Source organism: Moschus berezovskii, chromosome 19 (assembly GCF_049115385.1).
Source record: "Moschus berezovskii isolate FMDL1 chromosome 19, NW_MosBer_1.0, whole genome shotgun sequence".
Lineage (NCBI taxonomy): Eukaryota > Metazoa > Chordata > Mammalia > Artiodactyla > Moschidae > Moschus > Moschus berezovskii.
In genome coordinates, this window is record NC_142478.1 from 43,529,984 (window position 1) to 43,542,071 (window position 12,088).

General features: G+C 46.6%; 1 protein-coding gene across 3 annotated transcripts in view; it reads right to left on the reverse strand.

Annotated features, from left to right (window-relative positions):
• The window catches only part of FNIP2 (folliculin interacting protein 2), a 121,209-nt gene that overhangs the window by 84,332 nt on the left and 24,789 nt on the right, over positions 1 to 12,088 (reverse strand). The window lies entirely within an intron of this gene.

Genomic DNA, 12,088 nt, shown 5'->3' on the forward strand with positions numbered 1-12,088 from the left:
AATAAAATTTCACGGCGAGACAAGAAAAACTTAAAATGCTCCTCTGCCTGTGCTGGCCTCCCCGCTCACCTTCAGTGCGTGGTGAGTCTGCACCGACCAGACCTCCTCAGGAGACAACATTCCTTCCTAATCCCGTGAGGGGTCTGGATGACCCTCAACTAACTCTGCATGTGTGGATCTAGGATTTGCAAACTATCAACACATCATCTGACATTCAACCATTTGTCTCAAAAACACATCTAACTGTGCCTCGACCACAGACAGGATGATGATGCTAGAGCTTTCTGAAAGACCATATCCCAGGTTATAATCCTCAGGTTGGCTCAAACAAAATTTTCCATTTCTTTCTTAGATCAACTATTGATTAATTTTTCATCGACAGGCTTCAGAGGGCTTTAAGTGTCTCGACACATGGCAGCCACATGTATTCCACTCTGCGATGTGACAAGGTCTAACACTGCATGGCAGAGGCCTCACTTACCTTAAGACTTTACTGTGTATGTGACTTTAAAGTTCCTTTGCGACAAACCCACAGATGTTAACCACACCCTCCTCTGAGAGAGAGAGAGTGTAATGCATCTGCGGTGGCGACCACCTCCTCTGTGACACAGGCGCAAATGCCAAGACAAGGCCAGGTTAGGAGAAAGTAAATCCATTTCTCCAGGAAGGCAAACACATTCTGAGCTCAAGGCTTAAGTTCATGGCCTCAGTGAGATCAGGGGTTCTTTGTTTTTCTTCTCAACCGTCTGGAAAATCCCTTTTTCTTCTTCACAAGAGGATCAGAGAGCACCCGTGTAGCACCAACCTGTCCCAGCGAGCAGAGGCAGAAGGAAGCCCTTTTACCACCACGCCCACCTGAGATGTGGGCAAGGCCCTGGGTCAATGCCTTCAACTCACCTGGGGCGTGGCTCGCCTTGTCTAGAATCACAGTGGAAATGAAAGCATCATCCTACGTTGATGGGGTGGAGCCTTGAAAAAGCCCAAGTAAACTAGATTTTATAAAATATGTAGAGCAAACACTGCAGGGAACACAACCCACTTTATATGTATTAAAAAATACATTCCACTTTTAAAACTTCAGTCTCTGGAAGATATTTATCTAGGCCCTTAGGAAAGGACACAAACCCTTTGTAACTATGTATTCTGTATATACACCTTCCCAGCAGATAGCTACAAAGCTGCTCAATCATCCCAACATTTTACGTCTTTCCAAGGCTTCAAACACTGTTAAAACAATGCATATGTATCCCCGATCCAAAGGATGATGGAAACACTTTTGAACGACAAGAATAAGAAGAGAAGAAAATGACAACATGGTTATGAAGGATGAAACAAGGAGGAACCGCATGGGGAAAGAATGCCCTCCAACAGAAACTCTAACCTCTAGCTCAGCCTGTAACTAACATGCAAGGATGAGGGAGAGGAGTAACCAAGACGAGCCCCTGTAGAGTTTCTATGAAGACTTAAGCTGTGTCTTCAACAGTCAGTGCTTCTCCCTAAATTTGGTCAGCACAGCTTTTAGCCTCCACTTCCCTGGCAGGGTGGTGCTCACACTTCAGAGGCTCACAAACACCCACAAACTACCTCACCCCATTTCTGATTCCGCAGTTCCGGTTCTGGGCTAAAAACTGGGAATGTGATTCTCACAAGTTCCCAGGACGCAGCCATTCCTGGCCTGGGAACCATCCACTGGAGAACCACTTCCTCAACAAGAATCCTAGTCTACCCATGAAGATGGTCTGGGCCTGAATTCTGCATGATTTTCTAAAAACACCCTTTTAACACTAACACACAACTTCTTTCCAATAGAGAAGTGTATGCATCTCACGATCCTAACCAGAAATTTTGAAGATAAGAAACTGGGTCTGGACGTTCACTTTGTGCAGATCTTACATATGACCTTTTCACTGTCTTAATATCACTGAATATTTACACTAAAACTAGGACATGAGGGACTCCCCCTGCTGGTCCAGTGGCTAAGACTCCACACTCCCACCAGTGAGTTATCTCAATTGATTGTTCACTCCGCTTATATTAGAACTAGGACATGAGGGACTCCCACTGCTGGTCCAGTGGCTAAGATTCCGCACTCCCAGTTCAGGGGGCCCAGGTTCAGCCCTGGTCAGGGAACTGGCCACACGCTACAACTAAGAGTGTACTTGCTGCAACCAAAGGTAGAAAAGTTCCCATGTGCCACAAGTAAGACCCGGTGCAGCCAAATAAATATGTAAATAAATATTAGCCAAACCGCCCCCCCCCCACCAAAATAAACCTAGGACATGAATCCGCTACAACAAGCCATCGGCCTCTTTCAGCGCGGTGCAGCGGGTACTTCTGCTCAGACTCCAAGCACCCTCTTTCCCCCTTTCTCTCGTCTACTTCAGCACAAGGTTTTTTATAAGTTTTAACATCTTGTGTTCATTCCAATCGACATGACTCATGGTATTTTAACATTTTATGTTTTCTCTCTGTTCCCTCCTAAATAACCATAATTCCACAGTTTAAAACCAGATCGTATGTAATAAAGCAGGGATATACATCAAAACCACCACCACTGTACTTAAAAGGAATGCCTGTCTATGGCTTTCAAGTTCCTTATATTTACACGGGAGCTTGAACATTTTTTCGGTAAGTGGAAAAACAAGTAATAATGATATTGTCACATCCATTCTCCAAGCCATGCAAGCAGTGGATGGAGTGGGTGAGAGAGGCGGCATCCTGTCCCCACCTCAGCCCCACCTCCCTTGACCTCTGTCTTCTCTTTCCTGAAATGGGAGCATCCTCTTCTATGGGCTCCCCCACAGCCACTTGTTAACACACTGGCTGAGCGCCAAAGAATTGATGCTTTTGACCTGCGGCGCTAGGGAAGACTCTTGAGAGACCCTTGGACAGCAAGGATATCAAACCAGTCAATCCGACATGAAATCAACTCTGAACATTTATTGGAAGGGCTGATGATGAAGCTGAAGCTCTAACACTTTGGCCGCCTGATGCGAAGAGCTGACTCACTGGAAAAGACCCTGATGCTGGGAAAGATTGAGGTCAGGAGGAAAAAGGGCTGACAGAGAATGAGATGGTTGGATGGCATCACTGACCAATGGACATGAGTCTGAGCAAACTCTGCGAGATGGTGAAGGACAGGGAAGCCTGGTGTAAGGCAGTCCATGGGGTCGTAAAGAGTCAGAAATAACTCAGTGACTGAACACCAGCACTGCACTGGATAAGACATCCTTCTCGTCAGCTGTAAGTACTACACAAGAGGACATTTATCATGGGCTATTCTAGCAGTCAAGCTCTCCATCTGCCCACGTGGTCCAGCTGCACTCACACGCTGGGAGAAGGATCTGAGGTCACCAGCTGGCTCCCGCGGCCCTCCTGAAGCTCCACCCACTGGAAGGAAGTGGGGAGTGGAGTGGGGGCGTGAACTCAGGGATATGTGTGAAGAAGGGAGGCCCCTGGTGCAAGTCTGTAAGCTGTACCCAATTCCACCCTCACAGCCCAGGCCTGAGCCATCCAGGAGAAGAGCAGAAGAGCCATGTGGACCATGCGAAGCGGGTACCTGGTACTCCAGACCCCCACTGAAGCCCTTCTGCCCAGGGCCAAGACCTCCCTCCGGTCCTCCCAGCACGATGCTCCAGGGCCACCTCTGACCCATAGGATGTGGCGGCTGAGGACGGATCCACCCCCATCCCTGACTCAGAGTTGGGAGAATGAAGGTCAGGAAGTTTCCAGGTGGGTATTCGTGCGTTTCTGCATCCCTAATCAGCATGCTCGTCAGGTGACAAAAAACAGTGATCACTGTGTGTAAGGAAAAATCAACTCAAGCCACAGCTGAAAGATGGGTTCGGAGAGAGAAAAAGGGAAGGTCTCCTGCAGCTCCCCCAGAAGCGCAGTATCGTGACTCTTATTTAGTGGCTCTTCCTCTGCCTCCTCATGCTACCCTGATGCAAAGAAAGTAAGAATCAGCAGAGAGCAGGGGGCGGGGGTTCCAGATCCACAACACAGACCACCCCCCCTCCCTGGTGATGAGGTAACTCCTTCCCTCCCTGATATCTTTCCCACACCCAGGAATGACGGAGAGTAACCCTTCCTATCAGGGCTTCTGGAAGGGTGGTCCCCAGCAGGAGACACCAGAAAAGTTACAGATTGCTGGTAAACTCTGTTTCCTGATCCAGGCACTGCTAATGTGAACATGCAGCAGGCAGACCATGTACAGTTTTCTGTCGGGACCTTCTCATTCAACGTGGAGTTGTTTAAAAAGGCCTCCAACAGGCACATGCAAAGATGCTCCATATTGCTAATTATTGAGAAATGGAAAGAAAAATTATAAAGAGGTATGATCTCACATTGGTCAGAATGACCATCATAAAAAGTCTGCAAATAACAAATGCTGGAGAGGGTGTGGAGAAAAAGGAAACCTCCTACACTGTTAGTGGGAATGAAAAATTGCTGCAGCCACTATGGAGAACACTATGGAGGATCCTGAAAAAACTAAAAATAGAACCACTGTATGATCCACCAATCCCACTCCTGGGCATATATCTAGAGATAACTCTAATTTGAAAAGATGCGTGCACCCCAATATATATAACAGCACTATTCACAACAGCTGAGATATGGAAGCAAACTAAATGTCCATCAACAGACGAATGGATGAAGCAGCTATGGTACATATATACAATGGAATACTACTCAGCCATAAAAAAGAATGAAAGAATGTCAACTGCAGCAACATGGATGGACCTAGAGATTATCATAATAAATGAAGCGAATCAGAGAGTGACAAATACTGTATGATATCATGCACGTGTAGAATCTAAAATATGACAAAAATGAACTTACCTGTGAAACAGAAACAGACTAACAGACACAGAAAATACACTTATGGTTACCAAAGGGGAAAAGGGATGGGGGAAGGAAAGATTAAGAGTCTGGGATTAATAGAAGCACACTATGATATATAAAATAGATAAACAACAAGAACCTTTCATATAGCACAGAGAGCCATAATCAATATTTTGCAATAATCTATAAAGGAAAAGAATCTGAAGATGAATATATACTTATGTATGCATGTATAACTGAATCACTTCACTGTACACCTCAAACCTTCACAACACAGTAAATCACTTCACTGTCCATCACCAACTCCCGGAGTTCACTCAAACTCATGTCCACGGAGTCGGTGATGCCATCCAGCCATCTCATTCTCTGTCGTCCCCATCTCCTCCCGCCTCCAACCTTTCCCAGCATCAGGGTCTTTTCCAGTGAGTCAGCTCTTCGCATGAGGTGGCCAAAGTATTGCAGTTTCAGCTTCAGTATCAGTCCTTCCAGTGAACACCAAAGATTGATCTCCCTTAGAATGGACTGGTTGGATCTCCTTGCAGTACAAGATCACTTACACTTCACTAAATTAAAGAAATTAAAGAATCAAATTTGAAAAAAAGAAGGCGCCTGCTGGGTTAGAGGACATGAACTCAGGTAAGGGAGTGAGGCAGTGTGCTTTCGGGAAATAGGCTCTGAAGACAGACGCAGGATGGAGACCGTGCCCCGCAGCACTCAGCCACTTGAGCCTACGCATGTCCTTAGGACAGCGGTCAGCCCACAGCCCCACCCTAACACCACAGAAGCCCACCTGACAAGCTTGTGCTGGGGACGGTCCAGGGCACAGACAGACGCTGGGACGGGGAGACTCGCTGGCTGATGAGTCTCACGACGCCACGTGCCATGCACAGCTCCATCAGCATTCTGTCAGCCAAGGAGCGGGCAGCACTGATCTCTCTAGCAGACAGCAAGAGCAGAGTATAGATGGGCCGAGGGACCAGGCTCGCTGTGGGGAGTGCCTCTGGGCCGGGCCAGGACTTGAGGCATCCCCGCCAGTGACAGGTGAGCCACACCACTCACCCCACCTGAGGACCGACCAGGGACGAGCAGCTGGATGTCACTGGCTCATCAGTCAAGTCCAAGTCTCTCCTCCAGCATCAACCAGAGGCTACCGACAGATACAGGCTCCCACTAACTCTGTCCCTGGTACGGCTGGGGTTCATTCCATGCACCACGGTGGCCTGGTCTCTCGTGGGTCCCCTTGCCTGCCATGATCTGCCCTGCTCTCCTGACCACGCCCAGCTGAGGCTCTGACTCCTACACAGAGGGACTTTTTGATCCATACAAAGTAAGGTGAAACAGACAATAAAATCAACCCATAGGACTGCTTTGATTTAAAATGAGGAAGCACCTGTGAAAGAATGGAGCTTTCAGATTCAGATAAAGTTACTTGAGAGTTCCTGGTGATGTGTGGTTCTGATCGTGATCCAGGTTACCACCCATCCCGTATCCAGGGACTCTGAGGCACAGAAAAGGCTCTCAGGACTTCCCTGGTGGTTTAGTGGATAAGAATCTGCCTGCCACTGCAGGGGACATGGGTTCGATCCCTGATCCAGGAAGATCCCACATGCCACAGAACAGCTAAGCCCACGCTCTAGAGCCTGTGCTCTGCAACAACAGAAGCCACCGCAATGAGAAGCCCAAATACCGCATCGAAGAGTAGTCCCCGCTCACAGCAACTAGAGAAAGCCCGCACACAGCAGTGAAGTCCCAGCACAGCCAAAAATCAGCCAATCAATAAAAGGCTCTCAGCAACTGAAAGAATGAATGCATGTCTCACGTCTTCATGAAATCTGTGAAACACAGAAAACTTCTTACGCTATAAAGCTAAAGAAAGATACGAGGATACAATACAAAATGGTGTGTGCTCTTTGATAAGTCCTGTGCTTTTCAAAAACCAAAAGCAGAAAAAAGAACAAGAAAGACACAGCAAAATGTCTTTGCATAGCGGGACTTAGCACGCTTTTCTTTTTAAAATTCTCTATTTTCCACGTTTCAACAATAGCTATGCATTATTTACAAACCATGGGTAAAGAGACTTGTTTTTAAATTCTTGCTGCCAAACCAGTAATGATCACTTGACTTCTTTGTTCTATAACAATTCTGCAGGCTTTATGGTAAGGAAATTGTCAGAGTCCAAACAATTTCAGACGGCTGGAATGGAAAGCAAAGCACGCTCCCCGTGTGTTTTGAACATAGACTGCTATATTCCTCACAGAGTTTTTCCTTCAGTGATTGCTATCATTAATATCTACGTAAACCAGCAAAAGTAGAGACTTGCAGCTGCAGACTCTGTTAAAACATCTAACTAAAAACAAAACCCCTCAATTTCCCTTTATTTGGAGACTCAGCTTAGTACCTGGCAGCAATACAATACGCATAACCATGAGAATCTTTTTAAACAAAATCACTGACATTTTATTGGAGTTAGTCTTAAAATGATAGTTTAACTTGTTTCACAATACTGACAGTTTAGCTTGTTTCACAATATTAAGATGTCCCAAGGAACTAGATATATTTTACCACTTAAATTTTCTTCCACATTATTCAATAATTCTTGGGTTTCTTTCTTCTCATAATGCTAAACATTTTTTGGAATTATTCTCAAGCATTTTCTATGTCTGTTCCAAGTGCTGTTAGATTTCATTGTCTTCTCCTGTTCTTACCTTATGAAAGGTTTTAAATAATCCTAACAATCTTTCAGTTCATTCTCATAAATAGACTGGGATTGGTATTTCCAATTGGATATATCTTCTGGAATATAATTATATTATATAGAATATCTCCTGCAAATAATTCAACGTTTTCCTGCCTTGTTGCCAATGTTCCTTGCTCATTTCTTTTTAATTTATTTATTTTTAATTGGAGGATAATTCCTTTACAATGTTGTGGTTTCTGCTGTACAACAATGTGATTCAGCTACAAGCATACATATATCTCCTCCCTCTTGAGCTTCCCTCCCACCCTCTGCCACCGCAAGAGGATGACACTTTTTAAAAAAGAAGTGCCATTCAAAGGCTATGCACCTAACCAAGTACAAGATGCTGACAACTAAAGATAAAGAAAGGAGAGACGAGACTCCAGGAGACCCCTAAGGTAGTAAGTGAAAAGTCTTCTCTGAGGAGGGTTATAGCAAGGCTGGGGCTCTAACTGCCTCATATCTCAGCTTTTACCAGGAGAAGAGGTGGCCAGGCCGTGTGTACTAACGCCAGGTCGGAAGGCTCTCTGGCTGGGACAGCTCTCCACCCACAAGGAGAAGTACTGCTTGTCTTTTCATCCCCGAGAAATGATTTTTCTTTCTTTCTGGAATCAGCTAGATAACCAGTAATTTAGATAAAAACTTTCATCACTTTCTAAGATTCAATATCAGACCTCAATCTACAATCCTTTTTCCCTATGACTTGTACAGCCCACACCCGTGTTTCTCTGAAATTAACACCAACAACATGCTATTCCTTTGCAAACTTCCAGAAGTTGGAAACACATTAGTGAAGCGAGATTACACAACTTGTAAAGTTTAACTGATTTTGGGCCAGGCTGTCATTGGCGTGTGGACCCGAGCAAAGTGCCGGCAGCCCAGGGTCGGGAAAGACGTAAAGGCCTGAGCCCCGGGGTTGGGGCACTGGCTCAGAATCGTTCCCCCCAAAGCATGTGACCAGGGCATACAGGCAGCGGCAGGAATTCCTGTCTAGCACACCGGCTCACTCCACCTATCCGACTGAAACCAGCTCTGCGGGACGAAGTTTTCAGGGCTCCCTCCCATTTCCCTGTTGAAACTAGTGCAATTCTTACCCAAACTGTGTACGTCATGAGAAACAAGTCTCAAAAAATACCTAGGAAGGGACTTGCATCTATGTTCCTCTCCCTTCCATCTGAAGGTAATGCTGAACTTTTCTGTTGACGCTTTGAAGCAGATGCTGGTTTGCTCAGAGTGCAAGCCCTGAGTCTGCCAGGACTATTGCAACAGCTTTCTTACCGGCATCCCTCTCACTCGTGGCCGGTTACATATCCATTCAGTGCAAAATAAAGGTCATGAGAGTTATTCAAGGAAACCCACTAGAGGTCAGGCCAAGAGTCCCCTTAGTGACTATGGGCTCCCAATGCAGGGGCCTCGCATTCGATCCCCAGTCGGGAACTAGATCTCACAACAAAGAGTTCCCATGCCGCAACCAAAAATCCCACGTGCCACAGGAAGACCCAGCGCAGTCAAATAAAGAAATGTATTCTTAAAAAAGAGTTAACTTAGTGACAGAAGGTGCTTCTCGCCGATTCTTTGGTTTGGTTGGCCGGAGAAGAAACAGTGATACAGTAACAGAGCTAAGACGAAACACTTCTCACGTAATTGGATCGCTGGCAAGTTACATGCACAAGCCTCCTCAAGTGCTCTGAGAGTTCCACTAGCTGCCGACTAAGAGGGCTGCTTGGCAGTCGACAGAAGTCAATTCTGAGAGAGCTGGAGACAGGCTGTCAGCTCTGACTCAGCAGTCTCTCGTTCCTCTGAGTCAGCTCCTCATGACGAGCTGGGGACCAGGATCCAGGAGCATGGCAGCCGGACGATCTCACGAGGTAAGGTCTGCAGGGCAGAGGGCTGTGTTCAGCTCTGGCCTCATCACTCTGGGCCACATGACTCTCTGAGCTTGTCTCCTTAGCTGGAAATAATGGTGATGCTGACACTCTATTCCTAGGAAAGTGGCTAAGGATGCTCACTGTGAGCCTGCGAAAGCCCCCCTGAAAAGCCATACCGCTCAGATGGATGTGGGGTGTCCTACTTTCTACATGCCTGCCCAAGAGCACTCACTGTCCTGTCTGGGTGACTAAGCTCATGGATGACTGCACTGTATTATTCAACATGAAGCAAAGATGAATAACTGCAGCCACAATGACATCTGGTAAATCATAGTTTTATCCAAGAAAGTCAGTTGCCTTCCCAAACGGGGCCAATTCTCTGGAAGCTGCAGGCGATTAAGCCTTCCAAAGCAACTCACTGTAGAACCCCTTGGGAACAATAAACTCTAGAACAAATTAGTCTAACAGCTAGAAAATGAAATCTATGATTAATTAGCTTTGAAGGGAACATCAAGCCATTCTTTCTTATATGGATCAAGTCCTTTTCCACCTCCTAGGTCCTTCCAACCACATAGACCACCCCTCCTAAAGAGTCAAATCCAGCAAGAAATTTTAGGACCCAAACCAAGGACCATCTATCCCAGACGTTCCCCATAAGGACCCTTATGCTAAGGATACTTCAACAAGCACACAGGAAGACAGGACGGACTCAGTGAAAGGGGCTGTCTGCTTCCAGCAGCTCAGCATTTCTCCCACAACCTTGCTGCAACCAACCCTCAGCTGCCCCGTGAACCACAGCCCCTACATCTCACGGTGCAGGGCAAGAGGCTCCAGCAGTGCGCAGTCCCCATCAGGAACACACAGGCAAGTTTGGTGCTTGCACAAGTAACCCTGGATCTGCATTTTGTGATAAACAGTCTTCAGGTTGTAATGCTTTAGCTGTTAGAGTCCGGTATTACTCTCGCCTCCTCCCATGCAACAGGATATTAACATTGGCTACGAACTCCAAACCAGGTGAGGAACTCCTTGAGAATGTGAACAGCAACACTTTCGTTTCTTTTGTGTTTTACTTGTGGAGCTAAGTTCACACCCAGCAGAGAGAAGGCACCTGGTAAGTGCTTCTGAAGTCGGAAATAACCTCTTTTCTGTCGTATTCACTGAGGCTACCTCACACACCGCTGTTCATATAGGTTCTGAAAACAGTCACTTTCTCAGGGTCAAGAAAACCTCATTATGGCTCAAAGCGGCACAGAGTCAGGTGTTCCTGTGAAAAATAATCACACATTTATGGGACTTCCCCAGTGGTTAAGAATCTGCCGTCCAGTGCAAGGGGGCACAAGCTGCATCCCTGGTTGAGAAACTAAGATCCCACATGCCAAGGAGCACCTAAGCCTGCGAGCCCCAACAACAGAGACAGCCGCGTGCTGCAACAAGGACGCTGCATACCACAGCTGAGACCCAAAGCAGGCAAATGATAAATAAATAAATGGGTAAATAATTTTCAAAAGTAAAAAATAAAGCCTCTAAAGAATAACTACACATTTAAAAATCTGACTAAACTTAAGTAGTCCAAAGCACAAGACAACACTAACCTTTACGTCAGTTCTTAAAGATTATGTCAGTCCCTGTGCATCGAGTATAACTGTCGTGAATCCTGACTGTAACACGGAATTACGCGAGAATTTCCACAAAGAACAAACACATTTCTTAGGGAGAAGTTTTCCCTCCCAGAGAGATTATTTTTTTGTACTCACGACTGTACTCCTTGTGTTTCCAACAGCTACACTCAGGTACAACTTCCACAGAATTAACAAACACGAGTGGACCCAAGAATCTGGTCTTTAGAAGTAGTACCACTGAACAGTGCTTTCAAATTACATCCGAGAAATTCAAAGGGAGCAATGAAACACTGTCCTGTAGAAATTTACGAGAAGCTGGGCTTCCCTGGTGGCTCAGATGATAAAGCGTCTGCCTGCAACGTGGGAGACCTGGGTTTGCTCCCTGGGTCGGGAAGATCCCCTGGGGGAGGAAATGGCACCCCACTCCAGTACTCTTGCCTGGAAAATCCCATGGACGGAGGAGCCTGGCGGGCTACAGTTCATGAGGTCGCGGAGTCAGACACGACTGAGCGACCTCACTCTCACTTTTCACACATGTAATTTAACGTTTTCTAAGACTCACACTTCAAAGAAGCACAAAAGGAGCAGATGAACTGAATGCTAATAATCCACCCTGCCCTTAGACTCCGGAGAAGGCAATGGCAAGCCACTCCAGTACTATTGCCTAGAAAATCCCATGGCTGCAGTCCGTGGGGTCGCTAACGGTTGGACACGACTGAGCGACTTCACTTTCACTTTTCACTTTCCACTTTGACACATTGGAGAAGGAAATGGCAACCCACTCCAGTGTTCTTGCCTGGAGAATCCCAGGGACGGGGGAGCCTGGTTGGGCTTCCGTCTGTGGGGTCACACAGAGTCGGACACGACTGAAGTGACTTAGCAGCAGCAGCAGCAGCCCTTAGACTCCAGGGCGGATTTTACACTCAGCGTGTCTCCGTTCAGGCCGGCCCCATGACCGCTGGTGCGCACGCGTCTGACCAGCCAGTCCTCCAGCTCCAACCCTGAGAAAAAGCGGGAAA